Source organism: Anguilla anguilla, chromosome 7 (genome assembly GCF_013347855.1).
Source record: "Anguilla anguilla isolate fAngAng1 chromosome 7, fAngAng1.pri, whole genome shotgun sequence".
NCBI lineage: Eukaryota > Metazoa > Chordata > Actinopteri > Anguilliformes > Anguillidae > Anguilla > Anguilla anguilla.
The window spans coordinates 35792436-35815674 of record NC_049207.1 but is presented as its reverse complement, the minus strand read 5'-3'; the positions used below and the strand labels follow the sequence as shown (position 1 = coordinate 35815674).

The following is a 23239-nucleotide window of genomic DNA, read 5'->3' as shown; positions in this document are numbered from 1 at the left end:
GTCCCGGACTGCTAGTTCATCCTTGATGTTCTCGTTGAGGCCGCTATAGAAGATTGACTGGAGGGCGGAGTCATTATGATCTGTTTCTGCCGCCAGGGTTCGGAACTCCACCGAAAACTCTGCCATTCTACGGAATCCTTGCTACAGGGATAGGAGGCGCTGTTGAGCCTCCCTGCCGCACACCGGGTGGTCGAACACCTTCCTGAACTCTGAGATGAAAATATAAAAGTCAACGTTAGCGGGCGAGGGCCTTCCCCAGAGGGCTGATGCCCAGGCCAGAGCAGATCCAGTGAGCAGGCTCCTGACATATGCGATCTTGGCCCGATCATCTTGGTAGGTCAGGGGCTGTAAAGAAAAAACCTGGTCGCATTGCATCAGGAAAGCCTTACATTTTCCCAAGGCTCCCGCATAGCGCTCTGGGGCAGGTAGGTGAGGTTCCCTCACATGGAAGACAGGGGGCGCGGCAGGGGGTTCAGGAACTGGTGGAGTTGGAGGGGCCGGAGGAGTGAAGCGAGCAGTTAACTGTGATAGCTGATCTCCCATAGTACTCACGCTGTGAATCAGGAGCTGTAGCTGTTCCGAGAGATCCCGGAGGGACTGGTCGTGTTGTCCCACGAGAGCACCTTGCCTGGAGAGGGCGGCTCTCAGCTGCTCTGGGTCTGCTGGATCCATCTCTGGCCAGATAGTTCTGTTTTGTTCCATGCTTGGCAGGACCCAAAATGCAGGACTCAGAGATATCAGCGCTATGGATTTCAGAAAGAGAAGTTTATTGATTAAACAGCAGGGGGCGGTAGGAACCAGGGCAGGCTTGAAACAGGGACCGTGAGGGTTGGTGAGGAGGTGGTCCGGGATCCGGCTTGGCATGGCGCTGGAAGGGATTCCTCTGGCTTCGGTGGCGGAGCTGGACTGGAGACTGGGAGGCCGGCGAAGGACGGGCTGGACCGGGAGGGTGGAGCTGGGGAGGTAAACTGGGGAGAAAGAGAGAACACAAAACGAGACGCGACGAGGACAAACACGTAGACTCGGCAGACAGGGGAACACTGAAACAAAGGGCATGAAACAAAAACTAAAAGTGACTAGGAGAATGGTGCTATCTAAAGAAAACAAGGAAGGTACTGAGAATCGGGGTACGGGGAATAGCAGCTAGGCTTGGTTTAGACAGGGAGTGCGAGGTTCAAGACTAGGCAACAAATCAACGATCTGGCAAGGGGAGAAATGAAAAGCATGACTTTATACTCTGGGACTAATTAGAACTAATAAGGGGGGTGTGAGGAATGCGACCTGAACGGAGTGAGAAAATGGCTGAAGGTTGGAAGTAATTAGGGAGTGAATAGGGGATAAGGTCACGCCCACCCTGTGGGGAAAAGCAAAGATATGGTGAGGAACACAAAAGCACAAGGAACATAAATAACGGGAACACGAGGAAATACAAATGACAATCGAAACACGAGGGCATAACACAAACAATTGTATGCAAATATAAAAATCTTGGGACCACTCAGATACTGCATCGTTCAGGAAGGAGGCACAAATTAACTCCTAAGGCTGAACGAACTTTGGTCTGAAAGGTTCAACTGAACCCCAAGACAACAAAGGAACTGGTGAAGGAGTTGGAGGTATCAGGTACCAAAGTATCTACATCCACCATTAAGAGAATCATACATCGCCATAGCCTGAAAGGTTGTCGCGCAAGGAAGAAGCCCCTACTCTAAGACCGGCATAAAAAAGCCAGAAAGAAGTTTGCAGGTGATCACCAGGATGAAGACCTAGCCTTTTGGAGGAGTGTTCTCTAGTCAGATGAAACAAAAATTGAATTGATTCGCCATAATGATCAGCGCTATGTGTGGAGAAAAAAGGGTGAGGCTTTTAATCTGAAGAACACCTTCCTAACTGAGGCATGGGGGTGGCAGCATCATGTTGTGGGGGTCTTTTGCTGGAAAAGGGACTGGTGCACTTAGAAAATATATGGCATCATGAGGAAGGAGGATTATCTAGAAATACTGAAGCAACACCTCAAAACATCAGCTAGAAACTTGATCACAACTTCCAGCAGGACAATGGTCCTAAGCATACCTCCAAAGTTGTAACAAAATGGCTTAAATACAACAAAGCAAAAGTATTGGAGTGGCCATTACAAAGCCCTGACCTGAATCTGATGGAAAATTTGTGGACTGAACTGAAAAAACATGTCCAGCATAAGCTTTAAATAAACTGCAGGTAAATGGCCGCAATAGCTTGAGCGTCTGCGGCAGGTCTCAGTCTGCTTCCCTAATTTGGGCCTGTTATAACTGCTTTCATCGACTGATCTACAGCTACTTTGAAGTATTTTGAAGAGTTTGTTTTTTCTCCTGCTGCTTGATCTTTTCTGTCGAGTATTTTTCCCTGTGTAGAAAATAACTGTTTGCTCTTCGCTATGGATCAAGCCGAGGTTCCCCTACAAACAATCTGGGATGGCATTCAGGGGATCAAAGTTGAAATGATGGCTCATTTTGCTCAAAAATCGAAACCATCCAAACAGGTCTTAACAACATTCAGGGATCTTTATCTTCACTGGGTGAGCAAGTCTCAGAGCTCGAACACAGGTGAGCTCTAATGAAGATAACATTGATGACCTGACAAAACGTGTGCAAACACTCGAAAAGGAAAATGCCTACCTGAAGGATAAAGTTGATGATGCTGAGAACAGAAGTCGGCTTTATTAATGTTCCTGAACAAAGCGAAGGAGAGAGACACGATCGCCTTCTTGAAGCAGCTGATCCCACTACTTCTTGGCAAGGAGAACTTTCACACTGTGCCGGTCATCGAAAGGGCTCACCGCTCTCCCACCTTCAGCTCCAGCACTAGATCTGCTCCTAGACCCATCCTGGTCAAGTTCTTACATTTCCAGGACAAAGTGAGGATTTTAGGTCTGGCCAGGGAGAGAAGGGAGCTCACCTATATGGGTGCTCGAGTCCATACTTATCCAAACTTCAGTGCTGGCTTGATCAAGAAACGTCGGCAGTTTTATGCTGTCAAAAAGAAACTCTGTGCCGCTGATATCAAATACTCTCTGCGGTATCCTTATATTCTGCGAGTGATGGTGTAGGGTAAGCAAAAACTGTTCCACTGTCCCGAGGAAGCTGAGACCTTTCTCTGAGACCTCTTCTTCTCCTCCCCATGACAGTATTATGAGTAGATCACCCTACAAGTTGCCATCCTACTAATTTTGTTTGCTTGTCTGATGTTATTTAGTTCTTTTCTCCTGAATCACGTCGCATAACGGGGACATTGACTATATTATTTCAGTAACTTCAGTTTACTTCTCTCTGTTCTGTTATTTGCAAACAATAACTTTATTGCAAACTTTATTTTGGTTAGCCTACTATGTGAAACTGCGGCTGCCATGGTGTGTGAGTCAATGTTTGCCGTAAACTGTGACGCCGATGGCGTCAGTTCTGGTCAAGACTGTCGTAAGGACGCAATGTCGTAGGCTAACCGTTGTTGTAAAACCATGGTATACTGAACGTTTGCTAACTTCTGCCTCTTGATGTAATGAAATGGCCCTCTTTCTTTTATTATTTACATTTTTTTCATTGTGAATATCTGAGTATATGTGTATATTTTTATGTTCATCTGAATATAATCTACATGATTTTTGGATCATCTATTTTATTTGACTCTGAATAAGTATGGCCCTCCCTTTGTGCCCATATGTAGGCTATGTAGCAGTCTGAGCCTGTGGCTATTAGCTCTATTTTAGCTAACCGGCCACTCACTTCTTTTTATGTTTTCATTTTGTATGTGTGTGTATGTGTGTGTACACGCGCGTGTGTGTGTGTATATGTGTGGTGTTTGTCTGTCTGTCTGTCTGTCTTGCTTGTTGCTCTCGCTCCCCACCCCATCACCTTCTCTCTCCCAACTCAGTTTTCTGACCTGTTGTTTTCATTTTTTCTATAGGTACAATTGAATCAGCTAAAGGTTTAAAGGTTATCCATCTTAATATTAGGAGCCTTGTTTCAAAAATCAGTCTCCTCAGAGCCTGGGTTACTTTAAACAAACCCAATCTTATAACTATTTCTGAAACATGGCTACATTGTAAAATCTCTGAAGATGAAATTAAAATGGATAATTTTGTTCTGTATAGAGCTGATAGGGCTTCTACAGGAAGTAGATTTTGCCCAACACTTGACTTCCCAGTAGCATTATCTTATTGACTAAGCACAAATCCTTAAAAATTGTACATGCATTCTCTAATAGAAGCCATCCTATTAAAAAACTAAGTTATTTAAATAATTTAAATAAAATAAAGGTTTTCCTTGTTGTTACACTGTAACATTGTAACTAATAATGTATCTAAATGTAACAATGCATAATAGTGCATACTATCCATGTAATTACAACTTGTAACAGCTGGAAACAGAAGTTTCAGCTGTTACAAGTTAAAATTACATGGTTTCTATGCGTCACTATGCATATTTAGTTACATTGTTAGTTGCAATGCAATTACAGTGTAATTACATATGTAATTGTAATTAACACAGTGTAATGTAAAGTGTTATCCAATGTAGTTTTTAAATTGGACTATTTAAATTGAACTTAAGAGAGTGCATGTTCAATTTAGAATGTTGGACCAGCTGGGCTCAAAATATGACATATTGACTGATATATTAGAACCTATTGAGTTAGGCTTATATGCTCTATGCTCTGTGTACGCAGCGCGCGCATGCACACACACTTATTTTCTCAGTCACTCACTGTATTATAAAAGTATAAGAAGCAGCCCATGCTTAACTGCTCGGTTTCAACTGTATTTCCACAGGTACCAAAAAAGAAAGAAAAATTGTCTACTACAGCCTGTTTCTCTCATGCCACACAGAAAGCATGAAAAACAGAAACAAAAATGGAGAGAAAATTCAAACATTACATTACAGGCATTTAGCAGACGCTCTTATCCAGAGTGACTTACACAACTTTTTACATAGCATTTTACATTGTATCCATTTATACAGCTGGATATATACTGAAGCAATGCAGGTTAAGTACCTTGCTCAAGGGTACAACGGCAGTGTCCTTACCCGGGAATCGAACCTGCGACCTTTCGGTTACAAGTCCAGCTCCTTACCCACTGTGCTACACTCAGATACTATAAGAAGACAAAAGCGTTGAATGATGTCCTAAACCTCACTCCACCTTCCCTTGTTGAATCTTCAGAGAACAGGGACGCTAACATCATTGTCCCTGAAGTAATGGATCCATTACCTCACCATATTGAGCTTCCCAGTCCATCCTCCAGCATGGTATCTCCGGAACCAACTTCCACCCCCAAACCCTCCAAACGAAAGAAGACCATCTCAACATTAAGAGCAAAACTGAAGAGCTCTAAGGAGAAGCTGAAAAGGCAAAACAAAGAAATGGTGAACCTGAAAAGAAAACTGGAAAGGATGGCAACAAAAAGAAATTCTATCAGAACTCAGAGAATTCAGAGAGTTTCCTGTGCAACAACTAACCTGAGGAAATGTATGGGAAATAGGGTGAAGAATTTCTTACACCAGGATGATGTTTCCACTTTGATAAATGGCAAATCAGGGGAAGTGAAGAAACAGGGACAGATATACAGAAAGAGGTTTTTAACCGATACAATACGATACAAACCTGCACAAACTATTTATGTCCAAGAACCCAGGACTGAAACTCTCCAGAGCACAGTTCTGCAGGCACCAACCATTCTGGATTGTACCACCAAAGATTACAGATAGAGAGACATGCGAATGCAAAATCCATGAAAACATCAGCAGCAAGGTCAAGAAGTTGAATCAAATTAGTGTAATAGACACATCTTCACCATTAGATCTTGTGACTACAGTCGTCTGTGACAGCAACAAAATGGCGTGCATGTACTGCAGATGCGAAGATTGCAGAGGAAAAAAATTTCCAGCAAACATGGATCCTAATACAAAGGGAAATGTAGTGTCCTGGAAGGAGTGGGTAAGCAGGACCAATCCCCTCACCAAGAAGAATAGAGATGGTACGGTGACATAATTTGAGGTGAAATCCACAAGCCTGGAAAATAAGTTTGGCACCATTGAGAAACTCTTGGACATAACCCAAGGCCATCTCCCTGGATTTGCCACCCACATTTTCAACATACGGCACCAATTTGAACAAATACAAAAACTGAAAGAAAGCCTATGTGAAGAAGATGTGATTGTGCCTGTGGACTATAGTGAAAACTATACCTGTAAAATGCACCGGGAAGTGAAAGACACCCACTTTGGAGGATCTCACCAACAAGTCAGTCTACACACTGGAGTGATTTATTTGAGTGGCGGGCAAGTGGAGTCCTTCACGTCAGTGTCTGAGTGCCTCTGGCACGATGCGGTTGCAACATGGGCCCCATTAGGCCCAGTACTGGACCACATCCGAAACAGTCACCCCAATGCTGTCCACCTCCATATTCTGTCTGACGGGCCGACCTCCCAATACCGTAACAGGACAGTGTTTTACTTGATTTCCATTGTACCATTTATGAAGGGTTTCTGGTATGTAACTTGGAACTTCACAGAGACGTCCCATGGGAAGGGGGCTCCTGATGGTGTTGGAGGAGCTCTGAAGAACCTGGCTGATCGCATTGTCGCTTATATTCAGATATTCCAAATGCGAGTGTTCTGTTGGACCAGCTAATAAAACAGTCCTCTGTGAGGCACTTTGAAGTGAAGGAGGAAGACATTGCAATCTCAGGAGAAAGGGTCCCTCCATCTCTGAAGGCCGTGCCAGGAACGATGAAAGTACATCAGGTTTGCTTGTTAAAGGAAACATCTACCCAAAATGTATGGTATATACTGTATATTGTTTTGTCATTCTGGTCAAAGTTCTATACATTCTGAGAAATTATTAGTGTGATGTTTCAGCCATCAAACTTCTGTAATCTTGCATCTTTTTCTTGTTTTCCACCAATTTTGGATATACTCTACTCTTAGGCCATTTAAGCTACACATGTTATTCAAATTTTAAATAGTGTTGGATTGCTGAAATTAAATGGCTAATATTGGAATTTGTTAATAACATTTTTGCCAGACCCTGACTGGCTGACTGGCTGGGTCGCTGTGTCGCTGAATCCCCACTTTTGAAATATGTGCAATGTGGCGTATTGCACAATAGGGGACGGTAATGCACCACTGGGTCCGGCTTCAATTAGGCTTGCCTTGTGCTGTTTAAAATAGTTGTTCATATATGTAATTTTTCCCATAGACATTTATTATCAAAAACCGCCAATTTTTTTTGCAAAGCTACTAGTCCCAGACCATTTTAGCTACACATGCCATTCAATTTTTCTACTGTGTAGAATTGCTTATACTAGTTTTCTGACATTGGAAGTTTTTATACTTTTTATACTAATTTGTTGTTCATTTCCAAAGCTTTCATCCACAAAACCTGGTCAAATTTGGACCCGGGAAGTCACTTGCTTTTGCAGAGAAGGGTGTGACTGCTTTTCTCCAAAAGTCCACAACTTTGGAGAGGACAATGAGAAGACCGATGAGAAGAGGCTGGACGTTGGAATGTGGGTACTCGTAGAGTACGACACAGATCTCTACCCTGGTACAATAACGCAGGTATATACATACATACATGAATTACCACCACCAATGCAGAAAAACTGACAAAAAATTGTAAAGGTACATGGTTCATTACCAGGTGGATTAAGGTGTTTTGTTTTTGTTTTTTTCTTTCCTTCTAGATTGTTGGCGAACAGTACGAGGTAGACACAATGATTCGGGTAGGGGAGAACAGATTTTTCAATCCTGCAGTGAAATACCCTGGGGACAAAATCTGGTATTTACCAGGAGACATTAAAGAGGTCATCCCAGAGCCACTTCCAGTGACATCGTCCAGAAGGCATTTCTGCATTTTGCCAGAAATCTGGGCAAAACATTCTAAATAGTGATGGGAAATGTTTTTATATGTGGCCGGCAAACTAGTTCCTGGCCATTTCCATGTTTGCTGAAAGTGTCACAATAAAATGTTCTATTTTAATTAATCATTAAATTGTCTCATGTTAATTGTGATTTGCATAACAAAACTAACTAAGCAGTTTGTCTCAGATTAATGGAATAACTGTACTATGAAAGTGTCCACATCTCAGAATGTTATCAATGTGCTCTTTTAATTGGTCTCACTCCACCGTAAATCAAAACACAAGCATGATTTTCTTGTTTACAAACAAGACAAATGTAAACACACATTTTATGGCTTTAAATTACATTGTCATTGTTTGATCACAGTGTAAAATTAATTGGTTCTCATTACCGTAATAGGCTCTCTCATTTTCCGTAACGACCTTATCATTACCGTAATGCACCATTATTTTGTACGTATTCTTTTTATGAATATTATACACTGTGAATAAGTAAGCTCAAGTGAAAATATGACAAATTATATAAGTATACATGTAAATATTTAAAATGATAAATAAGTGTACAAATTATCACCTCAAAATTAACTACTCAAAAAATGACTCATGTTACGGTAATGAGAAAATTTGTTTAATTAATATATTTTTAAAACAATAAAATAGCATATTTTTGGTACCATGTTTATCTTTGGACTCTTTAATAAGTAAACCAGTTCTAAAATATTATGAAAAATGTATAATTGTTCATTTTTATGAACTACTTACTGGTGTTACGGTAATGAGATTTTTTTGCAGTTGCCATGTAAAATGCTTAAAAATACAAAATAAATTAATATTACAAAAAACCAAATTATCATTACAAACAAAGTAAGACCCTGCTCTAAATGTTCCCAACAGAAAATGGACACTGTCTTTTGAAATTTTCTAAAGAAATTCATTTCTGGGCAAGGTTTCGTGAGAATGACCCCAGTTAATTTTGGATGTCTTTTCATTAACGTTGTTCATGATAACAAACATTTAACTATTGGCAACATTTATAGGCCTCCCTCTGCTTCGACTGACTCTACAAAGTGTATTTTGTCAACTATTAATTCTCTTGAGAGGCATAATGAAATGATTATCTTGGATGACTTCAATAGTAACTGGCTTGATCGTTCCTCCTCCAATGATAGAAATTTATTTGGTAGTATAAACCTCACTCAGTTAATTAATGAATCTACTAGAGTGGATTATTGGACTTCATTTTTGTTGGACTGGATACACTAATCCTGAAAGGATAATTAAATCTGGTGTTATGTCAGATTGTTTGAGTGATCACTCTGTTATATTTTGTGTCTGGAAAATTAAAATTCAAAGTTCTCCTCCTAAATATATTGGACTGAGACAATGCAAAAATATTAATGTAGATTGTTTTATTCAAGACCTAATTGCTATTAACTGGGATAGATTTAAGTTAATTCCTTTTGTTGATGATGCATGTAACTTCTCTTATTCTGAAGTTACTAACATAATTGATAAACATGCTCTCGTGAAAACAATTAGAGTTAAAGGTAGATATTTACTCTGGATCAGCTCACATCTTATCAGCCTTTTCAAACAAAGGGATAAAGCTTGGGCCAAATATCGCTTGTCCAAAGATTCTGCTGATTGGGAAATGTACAGATACTTGAGGAATTTATGTAAGACCAAAACAAGGAATGCAAAATCCAATTACTATAAAGATAGCTTTTCTCAGGATTTTCATAACCCTAGACAGTTTTGGAATCAATTGAACTGTATTCTCAATAAAACTAATAAAAGCTTCATAAACCAGATGCAAATTAATAATAAAATTATTTCTGATCCTTTGTTTATTTCCCATGCTTTTAATCAGCATTTCTCTTCTATCTGTAGTTCCCAACACTTTAATTCTTATGGTACAGCTGGTTCCTCAAACTTGACTACTTCTAATGGTAGTGGGGCGGCATAGATCAAAATATCATAACAATTGTTCATTTTGTGATAAAAGCACAAAATTTGGCAGATGTGTTGATAGATATATTGGGAACAAAACTGGATATTGGGCCATCACAAACTCGCACCCTGGTGGCCGTGGCAGCCATTTTTAAAAATGGCCACCAGCGGTTGGTCAAACTTTCCTATCCCATTGGACCCACATGGAATAACGGACATAATCTAGACCCTGGTAACCCTGAGAACCAAATAAAATACTCACTCACAATTCTATGGACTTTTACAAAGTTATTGTTCATTTCATTATGCTGCTATGGTTGTCAACAAAGCTCAGTGGCATCAATCGTGCAGGCTGGCATTCAACAAGACAAAGGTTCAGCAGGCCGAGAAGAGAGCTCTGAAGAAATCTAGCAGTACAGGCAACAATGACACCATTGCAAGCCCAGGTAAACATACCAGGGGACGTACTTCTAGTACTGAGAAACCAGCACAGGAGGCACTCTGTTTTTTCTGTTGCAAGCCAGCTGGCACTGATGGTTTACATGAGGCAGCAACATTTCAGCTAGACAACCGAGTTTGGACATGTGCAGGGCTCTTAGAGGACACAGAACTGCTGGCTCGACTTAGTGCAGGAGATATGGTTGCACTTGAATCCAAATATCACAATAAATGCTTGATGGGCCTCTACAACCGTGCCAGAAAACACAAAACTCAAGAAATACGGGTTGCTTTTGCTGAAGTTGTCATGTACATTGAGGAAGCACGCTTTGATGACAGCACTGCACCAGTCTTCAAGCTGGCTGATCTGGCTGATCTGTACAGGTAGATGATAGGTAGAGCAACTTGGCATTAAGCTCGATGCTAGAGTGAACACTACAAGATTAAAGGAAAGACTCTTGGCTCAGATCCCAGACCTGCAAGCTCAGACCCAGGGGCGGGATGTCCTTCTCGCATTCTCTGATGACATTGGTGCAGCCCTGACCAAGGCATGTGAATGGGACAGTGACAGTGATGCTGTGCACCTAGGCCATGCTGCGCAAATTGTGCGTCGCCACATGTTTGATGAGCAGAAACCCTTCACTGGGTTCCCAGAAGGCTGCCAAAGAGACTCTGTGCCGAACCTACTGCTGGCACTGGTAAACATGGTCCTTGAAGGTCCAAGCATCAGAGACCAGAGTGAATATCCAGTGACATCAGCAGCCCTAACCATCGCACAACTGCTAAAGTTTAACAGTGTCAAGCACAGGTGGCCCCCACAACATCTGCCAACGTCACACACAACACTGCTCAGGAAACACCTGTACCGATGTATATAGGTCTGATGGTCCATGCCCAAACCAGGAAGAGAGAACTTGTGGACCGGCTTTCACATGTGGGTGTCAGTATCTCATATGACCGTGTGCTTCGTCTGTCAGCCCAGCTAGGAGAAACTGTCAGCCAGCAGTTCCACAAGGAACAGGTGGTCTGCCCTCCTAAGATGCGTGGTGACGTCTTCACAACTGCTGCGGTTGATGATATTGACCATAACACTACCTCAAAGGAGTCCTTCCATGGCACAGGTATCTCACTCCTTCAACACCCTGCCTTTGCAGGTCAAGGAGTTGACCGTAGTATTTTGATTTTTGGAGGTTCTGCAGGCCTGCGGCATGGTGTTTGGTACGCGACACAGTCGTTCATATCCCTTTGATTATATTTGATGATGGGTCACTGCTTGAGAAAGTTGATTTGTTCAAATATTTTGGACTTTGGATTGACCCTGAACTCTCCTTTAAGCCCCACATTGATTTTATTATAAAAAGAACATATGGTTGTCTGAGTTCACTTTATCGCTCAATTAATTGTTTTACATTTCAAGTCAGAAAAATAATAATTTCTCAGTTGATACTTCCTATTATTGATTATGCTGACATTGTCTATCAGAACACCTCTGACACTTATCTTAGGCCCCTTAATGTTGTATATAATTCTCTATGTAGATTTGTTTTGAGGTGTCCATATAGAACTCACCATTGTTTCATGTATGAATCGCTTAATTGTTGCAGCCTAAATTTAGATGGCGATTTCACTGGGCTCAGTTCATCTTCAAATGTGTTTATTTTAATTGTCCTTCCTATTTGGAACAGTTTTTGGTTCCATGTAGATCTTCATACCCCTTTTTTTTGTCCCCAGACGCAGGTCATTCCAATACGAAGCTCCATCCGACTGAAATAATCTTCCTCTTTTTCTGAGATCTATTACCTCTTTCCGCTGCTTCAGGACATCTTTATTTTCTCATCTTAAAATAACCTGTTTATGCTTTTAATTTGTGCGTACTTACAATCTTCAGTTTATTTGTGTTACAAATAAACTGAAGACAAACTGCTTCAATTGCTCTTTTTGCTGATGTAATTGATGTAATTGATTTATTATCTGGGTGATTGTAGCCAAATCTTCTTGTACAACAGCTGAGGGCTGGGGGTGTGGGTGGGAGAGGGTGAGTGAGCTGTCTGTATTTGCAGTGTATGTTTATTATGTAATGCTTTTTTTGTTTGTATGTGTTTTATAATTTTGTATTTGTGTCTATAGGACCCCCTTGAAAATGAGATGCTACATCTCAAGGGGCTATCCTTTCAATAAATTCAAATTCAAATGTCCGAGCAAGGAGGCCCACAAATCTGACTGAGTTACACCAGTTCTGTCAGGAGGAATGGGCAAAAATTCTGGCAAAGTATTGTGAGAAGCTTGTGGAAGGCTACCCCAAGCATCTGATTCAAGTTCAGCAATTAAAAGGCAATGCCACCAAATACTAACAAAGTGCATGTAAACTTTTGACCCACTGAATATCTGATATAGTACATAAAACCAAAAATAGGCTTTTAGCTATTATTTTGAAATTACCTCTTATGGAAATAAAGTAGATACTCTAATTGACTTAACAAAGGAAATGTATGGTAACATGAAATGTGTGGAGTTGTGAAAAATTGAGTTTGAATGTATGTAAAGGTGTATGTAAACATTTGGCCTCAAGTGTACAAGTTGGTTACAAGACCAGCTCCTTGCCCATTGTACTACACTGCCAAATTATGTTTGGGAAAAGCAGCAAGTGTGATACTTTACAAAGATTCAGCTATCAGTGACTTAAAACCTTCAAGTTGTTGTAATTTTGCATAACCTTCAATAAATTTTACTGCTTGAAACATGTGTAGCCCAATGAACATGACTAGACAATGCAAAATGTAACGGTGTTCTTGATTTTTTGTATTTTTAAAACTTGAATATTTTTGTATTGTGTCTGTGTGTGTGTCTGTGCCTTTATACCCTCAGCAAGATGAGGATTCATTGAAATATGTTTAATTTTCCGAACCCAGCAGTTTTAACAGCTAATACCCTCGTTTGACGTCCAGCACTCGAATATCGAACACAAGGTTACAGACTAAATTTAATTTTAAAAAATAAAAATGATTTTCCTGATGCAATATTCTATACACAAAAACCTCCCTATTAACCACAGCATATTAAAGAAAATAGCATAAAAAGTATATACATATACAGATACATTTATACAAACATAGATATCAAAGCATGTACATAATAAAGTACACTCAAACAGTTCCCTACCCAAGCATGACTACAATATATATTTATATATTAACCCCAATGGAAAGACAAACTTATTTGTATAGAAAGTTATTTCAGACTGGCTGCCAAAAAAAAACATATTCAGTACTGTGACCTAAGGCACATGAGAACAAATTTAAAGATCTCCTGGTACCACTGAGATACTGTTGGAAGTGTTGGTTTAATTCACAGAAGCAAAATGCAATGTTTCCAGAAACAAAAGTTTATTAAGAGTTAAGTGACAATAAGATATTGTTACCTCTGAGGGTGGGATACTGAGTAAAAAGTTCAGAAGTTATTTTTCCCCACAAATTCTGTATTGCAACACAATCCCAGAAACAATGGAAGTATTTCCCAATATCTCCCTGACATTTACCACAGAATGGAGAGTGCTGAGAGTCTTTGTACTCTGTGTAAGATGCTATATTGTCTCTCCTGTGGCCTATTACAAGAAAAGATGTTTTTATGGAAGATAGTGCCCTACTCCATACTTCATCGCTACATTCTGTTCCAAGATCTCGCTCCAATGCTACTATTATTTCACTAATATTAAACGGATTGTGTACAGTGTTGAATGAAAAGAAGACATAATTTTCTTAAAATGTTTATGTTTAAGAAAGAAATCATCAATAGCAGAGTTTATTGAGGGTCTGTCTTAGAGGGTTCAGTCTGAATAAAATGTCTAGTTTGTAAAAAGGCTAAATAAATGAGTATGTGGTAAATCATATTTCCTATGAATTATCTGAAAATAAATAGTTTCACCCCCAAATAATATAAATTATAAAATTATATTATAATACCTCTAGAAACCCAGACATCAAAAATATTCCCAGAGACCCCAGGAGTGAATGGCTGGTTGTTAAACAAAGGTAAAAGCTTAGAGAAGCATCCTCTGCTGCCAAGGAACCAGCGAATGTCATGCCAAATTCTAATTTCATTGAATACTATAAGGTTACTTTTGACTTCCAGTGGGATTTGCTTCAAATCAGAAGTAAGAAGGCTGTTAAAAAAACCCTGAACACCAAGAGTCGAGGCCTGCTTCAGATTTTAAATGTTCTCTTAGCCATCTTATAATTGTACAGGCATGAAAAGCCCAGTTAAAAAAAGATTTGGCAAAGCCAGGCCACCCTTATTCATTTGAATTTGGAGTGTTTTAATGCTCAGTATAAGTTGCTTAGCACACCAGATACATTTTGAAAGGGCCATTTTGATGATACCTAAAGTTTTTTTATAAATATGAAGAGGGAGCATTTGTAATAGGCATAGAAACCGTGGCAAAATATTCATTTTAATAAGATGTACATGCCCAATCAAAGAGTGGGGAAGTTCCAGCCATCTATCTAGATAATTTCTCACAGTTATTATTACTGGAGTAAAGTTCAGTTTATAGAATTCATTCAGATTACACAAAATCTTCATTCCAAGATAGATTAAATTATTTGACCATTTAAAAGGAAAATTGGTAAAGTGAGAAATTTCTCCAAAGTTACCCAGTGGGAGAGCCTGAGATTTACCATAGTTAACTTCATAGCCAGATACTACAACAAACTCATTAATAAGTGATAGCTCAATTCCTGCTGTCCTATCTGGATTATAAAAAATAAAATATTATTGTCAGCATATAGAGCAATTTTGTGCTCTGATCCACCCATTTTTACTCCCTGTATAATATAATTATTACCGATGGCTTCAGCAATTGGCTCAAGCACCAAGGCAAATAAGAGTGGAGACAGAGGATACCCTCTGTCATGTTCCTCTAGTGAGAGAGAAAGGAGAAAATAAGCACCAATTGACTAAAACAGAAGCCTTTCGAGCATGATATAAGATTCTAATCCATTTACTAAAATACTGTCCTAAGCCAAGTCCCACTCAACTCTATCAAACACTTTTTCAGCATCTAAGGAGATGGCGAGAATCCTACTCTTAGACTGGTTAGCAAACTGTATAATATTCAATTGATGACAAACATTGGAATGTGACTGTCTATGCTTAATAAATCCAGTTTGATCAGGAATAATTAAAATAAAATCTTACAATGAATATTCAGAAGACTTATATGTCTATAGGAGCCACATATATCATCAGGTATGTTTTTCTTTAGTGTAAGCATAAACATTAGCCAGATCAAGTGTAGGTGGGAGAAGACCCTTATGCATACATTATTGTTAATAGGCCCACAATTAATTTCCCAAGATGGTTAAAGAATTCTGGGCCAAAACCATCAGGACCTGGTGATTTCCCATTTTTAAGGGAGTTAATCATTTCTAAGACCTCTGCTTCTGTTAGTGGTCTTAAAGTATCACATTGCTTGTCTGATAAAGTTGGGAGTATATATCTATTAAGAAAAGGCTGCTGTGAGCAGGTGTGCTCAAACTATCCGATGTATAAAGATTTTGATAAAACTTAAACTGTCTTAAACTGATTTTTTTTTTTGTCACAAACTGTTTAATGCCATTACTGTTTGTAATAAGGGGTTCCTCCCTTCAACTGAGCTAGAAATCTGCCAGATTTAATACCATATTCAAATAGTTCATGTTCTGATTTCTGTTAAATGCTGATTCAGTGCTGATCGAGCAGCATCAAGTTGTAAAAGACATAGTTACTTCTCACTTAATATGACACTCTAGATTTCTTATCTTTAATTCCAGCTACAACTGGATTACTAAAAATTTATTTTTCCATGCTGAAGTATGACAATATAGCCCCCCTCATATGCCTTTGCAGTATCCCACAATACAGATGGGTTAAGAGTATCATAAGGATAAAGTATTTCCATTGGTCTTCACAATACTTTAAAGAGAGCTGCTAAATAATTTAATTTAAATCAATGGAAAGAGGGGTCTCTAAGGTGGCTTAATCTCAATAGATACAATAGAACTATCAAATATACTACACATGTTAATTTGACATGATTTGGTCCTATGAATAATCACCCTGGATGTCAAATTGATCAATCCCTGAACATGATTGGTAAGAGCAATAGTGAAACAATCTTGCTCTGAATTAATTCTTCACACAAATGATTCAACTCATTACATAATTCTTTGGTAAACTGAGTTTCTCAATGCTGGGGCTAATTTTGGTGGATTATTGTCAATACTTGTGTACCCCTCATGACTGCATGGGCTCTCCATCCCTGTCCTAGTAGCTATGCAGCCATATACTACTCCTGGCGGGGTCCCCCCAATACATAATACTGCCACTTTACTCACTGTCTGCTATATTGCCCTAATTGCCGTTTCTACCCTCTTCCCCACGCTGCCGGCGGGGCTCTTGCCCCAATCCTCGAGAGTGCTTCGAGAGTCGTCTGGTCTCCCCCACCTCTGCGGTCCAGCCCCTCTTTTGTCATTGCCTCCACCCTGCCCACATCTGTCACCACCTGCTGTTCCCCATCACCGCCACCCGGCCCCACCCATCATCTGAGCCACACCATAAACCTGACTGACATGTTGGTCACCAGTCGGCACCCTGAGCAGACCAGAGGAGGATGGGTTTCCCCCTTGAGCCTGGTTCCTTCCAAGGTTTCTTCCCATCTGCCACAGGAAGTTTTTCCCCCTTGCCACAGTTGCCTTAGGCTTGCTCCTGTGGGGGTTTAAGCCACGGTTGTCTGTAAAGCGTATTGTAAAATACACTATACAAATAAAATTTGATTGATTTGATACTTGGGTCAAGTGCACAATTAATACCCTCCTATTGTGATACTTCAGAAAGTAGTTTAGAATAAAATGAGGCTTGGAATATATTTGGGGGGGAAGTATATGCTACCTGAAACAATACTCCTCAGTATCTGTTTTTTTTTTTTTTTTTTTTAAATACCAGAAGTTAGAATTGCAACCCCCCCTCTTGGTAAATTGTAGGAAGAACAAAAGTAGACCAACCCAGTTTAATTTAGCGTGTTCTATCAGAAAGATGAGGTTCCTGAAGCTTGGCCACCTGGGCTCTCTTAAGATGTTCCTCTTCATAGGGTGATTAATTCATTTTACATTACATGAAATGATGTTTGTCAAACTCATCTATTCAGTATGATGGGGGGGGGGGGGGCGTAAAGTATAAAGAAGAGTACTTCCGATGGCAATTCTTCCCCAAAACCCAAGCCAATTAACTAAGAGGCCATGCAAGACATCACCAACGACAAGTTACCTAGTTAAGCTTGTGAGGGAGGAGTTGACAAACCATGAAACCGAGCAAGACATTTCCATTAGTTCACACATTCACGGGGGGGGGGGGGGGAGAAGAGGAACCACACTTAGCACTTAAATGCCAGTCACCCATAAGCCGCGTTTCCACCGCAGGAACTATACCCCGGAACTAGGAACCTTTTGAGGAACTCAGTGCGTTTCCACCACAGGAACTAGGGTCTAAATTTAGTTCTGGGGGCTTTGTTTTACCCCCCAAAACGTTCCTGCTCGGGGGGTAGTACTTTCCGAAAGTACAGGAACCTTTTGGGTGGAGCTTGCAGCGCTGAACATTTCTGATTGGTCGAGTACTCGTAGCATTTGTGTTGTATTTATTTTCCGCCATTACCCGCCATGTTTGAAAATATGCAGCGGCAAACCAATTTATTTTCATAATAACTTCAAATCAAACTTGTATGTTATGCGGCGCAGTAGCCTACTTTTGGTTATAACCTGTCAACGTCTTGGAATTATAACGTGTGCTCTTCTGTTCTTTTCTTGCTTTAGTATTCGTTTTATAAAATGCTAAGCATTCGTGCTGGGACAGCATATTACGTAGGCTACCAAAACATTCAAACGGATTAATTCGGTTGCTGAATATTTTCTTCCGGATTTTCTTTGTTAGCCCATTGTAATTGACTCAAAACGTTTAATACAGTTATGTGAGGTATGCGGTAGTTCTGCATAATTAACATTGGTGATACAGTACAAGCAAACTGGAAATCACCTTCCGCACTTTTTATCCGGGTAAAATAACAGGTTAATTCTAGTAATCTTCGCGTTTAGCTTTTTCAGACTGCCGTAATTTTACTCAATTTTACTGCCATTTTTCAATTCCACGAAAAGACCAGGAAGACTATGGACTCATTTATGGTGCATGGTTCGCATCTGGAGGGCACACTTCGCTGCTCGGCTAGCAGTAACTTCGAAGGAAAAAATTTACATTTTCACGCAAGTCCGAGTTTTCGTTCTATTCTTGTCATTTTGCGATTAGCCTATATGGAATTGACAACGAGAAAGTAATAAAACAGCAAATTGTTTACAACGTGTGCATGTTTTCTGCTGTTAATGAATGTGTTTGAGAGGGTATATGAAAATCAATAAATACAAAAGTAACCATATATAGTCATTGTTGGTAGCCCGTTGTAGATAAGTGGAATAAACCCCTCCGGGCTGTCCAGGTTATTAGAAAATAATGTAGGCTACTTCGGTGGTAGTATGGGGTTACAGAAGAAATCATATGACAGATGGACCGACGACAACGTCAGTGGGCTAATTTGCCTAATCTTCGCGGTACTTTAGACCCCAGTGGAAACGCAGACAACCATTGCCTGAAGGAACCTTTTAGTTCCTGGTAAAGTAGTTCCTGGGACTGAAAGTTCCGGGTAATTTTGGTGGAAACGCGGCTATAGTTGACATTAAACCAGAAACATTGGGGTGTTGTACAACAGCTTTTATTTATAAAATGCTCACAGCTTTAACCTCCTGCAGAGAATGTGATCTCCACACACACGACAGCCAGGACCAAGACAGAGACAAGCACAACCAAGGCAGCCATTTCCAGCAGGCCATAGCCAAGTGACTGGGGCACTGGAAACAAAAACCCAACAGCCACATTAGTTATTCATTACAAAGACACAGTACAGATGAATCTACTATAGAGGTGCCACTCGCCTTCATTGTCAGAGTAGGTGTCAGATACTGGGGGCTCCAAGTCCAGCAAGATCACTTTCTGACTAGAAACCACTATAGTTTCCCCAATGGAAACTTTTCCTTTAGTAGCAATAGTCCTCCCTGAAAAGCCACAGTAGGAGTTAGTGCCCACGTCACACTGCCTTAGAAGCTGAAGCACAGGGCACCAGCATCTTCCATTAATCACTCACTCTGCCTGCTGCATCTCTGTTCACAGCGATCAGCAGCAGAAGGGTGGCACAGTGCTGTACTACAATGGATGAACACCTGTGAGGAAGTAGTCAAGGATTAAAATCCTGTTGCATGAAGCAGGGACAGTAAAGTAGCAGTCAGACAGTACTGTTTCCTTCAGCAAGGAGGTAGCATCCACAAAAGTAAACATCTGGACAATGAACCGCTTGTAATGAGTTGGGTATTGGAGCCCAGAGGAGCCATCCACAGGAACCAAGGTGGTCAGGTACTGGTCACCATGGTAGGGACACCTGCAAAAGGACAGTGATCATTTTGTTGGGGGGGGTGGTTGGTGGAAGTAGTGGCCAGGAAGTCAGTGCAAGTTACCTATTAACCAGAAGACTCTGGGGCAGGCTGAGGGGGCTGGAAGTGGATGTGGCCCAGCAGTGTTCCAGAGTCAGGACAATGTTGGGATCAGTCCTCTCCAAGACACGCACCTCCACATACACAGGTTCCCGCAAAACCTGTGTCACAGGGTAGTCCACTTCACTGTAGTAGGAGCTGTACACCATTTGCTAGAGACCATGGAGGGCAGGTTAACATGGCCCATGGAACAAGCATTTTAATAAAAACAGCTTAGCTTTCAGTGATCCTTTTGAGTCACATTGGCCATTAGCTAATCTGAGCTCCACACGGAGGGGTCCTGGAGCAGCTACTGGAAGGTGAGGAGGAACGGTGTTCACCTCAGCCACCAGAGACACCTCACTACCAAGATACCGGCACTGGAAGGAAAGTCTAACACAAGTCAGTGATCAGGAACAGGAGAACCAAGTCAAAGACCCTTCACTTAAACACACTGTCCCTTGTGATGGAGCCCAAGAGTCCAATCCCCACTTCATATGAAGAGGACAACCTGTTCTCATACATAACTCTTCCTCCTGGAAGAGGAAAGAAATGGTTAGTGTTAAGTAGCTGTGTAATGTAGCAAGTCAACTCCCTTAAAGGGAAAAAGGGAGGAAGCAGTGGCATCTACAGGACCACAGGTTGCTGCATCACGGTCTAGCAGGCTTGGAGTCAAGGCGGTAGCTCTGGACACCACAACCAGAAACAGACCATCCCGGAGACAGTGAACTGTAACTGGGGGGTAGAAAGTGACACGTGAACCAAGGACAAAAGCAGGTAGCACCATTTTAACAGCAATCAATACAAAGAACCACTCACATGACCCAATGCTTACCTTCGTTTGCATAATAACACTGTTGTTGATCAAAGCAGCAGTTCATGGCTTCACAGTCAGTGCTAGTAATGCTAGGGTCTCCACATGGCACCTTCTCAAAACCACTGACTTGGCATCTCTGAAAAGGAACCGCTTCCGAACCCTGTGGTCCAAAATATTTATCTTGGTGCTGTGCCAAAGTAATGGCCAAAACACCAAGCCATACCACAAGCTGCCCACTGCATCTGTACACCTTCATACTGAAAGAAAGGATGTTTGTGAAGAAGCTCTCCACTGCACTTTAAATACTTCAGCACTCTGATTGTCTCAGCTGGGTAATTAATCAATGATACTTCTGCAGGTTGTCTGAACTCAGTACCAAGGTGCATCTCATGCAATCCAACAAATGATTGCACTTAGTGGACTGGTCTAGAAGGGCAAGAGTTGTGTTGATTTTTTTGTGCGCCACTTCTAATCCCTTGACTAATTGACATTGTTTAACGCATGTGTTGCTATTATTTCAGAATGCTTTCCTTCAACTTATTTTAATTGAAAACAGGTTTGGCTTATTGATTTTGTTTCAGTGACCAGATGTAAACACTTTCAGCAGTTTAGAGTTAACATATTTTACCAGCCAGTCTATTATGTAAACAGGCACATTCTTTCTGAAAGGCTAATTTACCACATTGTAAAACTAAAAGCATGATTTGATCTAAAAACTCCTGAGGCACGAAAATTGGCTATTATTCTTCATGGCAAGCAACAAAATAAATACTTCAACAGACGTAACAAAAACAAATACTTCAACAGACCTTAAAATAATCTAATTAAACAATTAACCACTCATAACAATTCAGGAGTTGCAACTGGTTGGAATGGAAACCAGTTAATGCAGGGATTGCTATACCTTTTAATTCTTCAGTCTTATTGTATGTTTTATGTATTTTGATTTCTTTACTCTCAAAGCAGCTGAGAATTTCTACAAGGCTTTTTTAATGTTTCCTCCATTAACATGGGCAGGGCCCCTGATTGTAATCCCTGAGCTGTGAAAGCACAGTGGTATTTGGTGAGAGGTCCATCTACAGGCCCACAGTTCTGGAATAGAAAATGAGGTACTGGGAATATGACATAACATAACAGAACACCAACTGTTCCATCACGTATTGCATGGCCCAGGTGGCATCATGTACCAAAACTTTATGATTGGACAATTCTAAAAAACAATTACCAGTCAAATTTGCAGTGGTTCAGTACCGGAATAGTTCAACCACAAGTAAGAGGTCATCTTGTTCCCATCAGCCAATTGCAGCCACCATCTTACTTAAAACGCTAGGGGGGCAGAGCAGGACTGTTAGCAGCCCCTAAGGGATGGTGTGTGATGACTCCTGGAACCTGGATGAGACTCAGGTTGTGTTCAGGTAGTGTGGGACAGTCGTTGGTATCCACTACCCTCCCATTTTGGACAAGGAACAGACTGGATGAGGTGGCGCTGTGCGTGTGTCCCACAGCTAAGTGGGGACATGCGTAATGTGAAGATAAGTAGGATGTTGGTGTCCTGTGCTCAGGTACGAAGTGTAGGGATGCTCTTTACTCAGGAAAAGCCCAAGCTACATCTATCCAGTGAAGGTGTGAGTTTAACCAAGTACACAAGTGTAACTGTTTGACATCAATCCCTGAATCCAAAATGTGTGCGATCAGTTCTCTTGGCTGGGACCTTGGCTTTTAGCTTAGCAAGCTAATCATATCGGACACTGTGCCTGTCAGTTAGCTGAGGTTATTGCTGGACTTTAGAGGGAGAACTTAGTGGGTTTTTTTACTGTAATCACATAATTCCATTACACATAGACTTCAACAAAAAAATAATTTGCTTGTCAATGGTTAAATAAAAAGAAAATTTTCTTGCCGTTTTTCTGTGAGGATGACTTTCCTGACTCTGACAGTGCCCTATTTCTGAAACAGAGTTTAAGCAGCTGAGACTAAGGCAGGGGGACAATTCCAAAGTCTGCTCAGGTTTGTCAGAGGTTTTTCTACAAAAGGGGCCTGGGGAGTGTGTGTGGGACTAACACCTCACAAGCCACTGCTACTGTGGTGTCTTCAGTTAGCCTATGTGGACAGCAGTACTTTTAAGCAGGCAGCCGCTACTGTGGTGTCTTCAGTTAGTCTGTGTGGACAGCAGTACTTGTAAGCAGGCAGCCACTTCTCTCCTTCCTGGAGCTCCCTGCGGATTTGACACTATTAAGTAAAGAATCCAAAATGAGTCTCTATGGCAGTGACCTACCGGTGCATGGGGGGAAAATGACTGAACATTTACAGACACTACTAAAATCACCTGCACAAGACCTATTAAATCACTAAAAAAGATATTTTTCCAACACATGGGGTTTCATTTATACCTTTTACATGTGCAGAATTTAATCTGTGTGAAGAATTTGATCTCTTTTTTGGCTGTCTGATTTGGATGCTAAAATTTGAAATATTTAGTTGCAAGCATGTTGCTCATGCATTTGAACATGCCATTAGTGCATGGGAACAAAACCAAAAAAAAAG

General features: G+C 40.8%; 1 pseudogene; it reads right to left on the bottom strand.

Annotated features, from left to right (window-relative positions):
• Nucleotides 1-19051: 19051 nt before the first annotated feature.
• Nucleotides 19052-21237, bottom strand: LOC118231441 (annotated as a pseudogene).
• Nucleotides 21238-23239: the final 2002 nt, after the last annotated feature.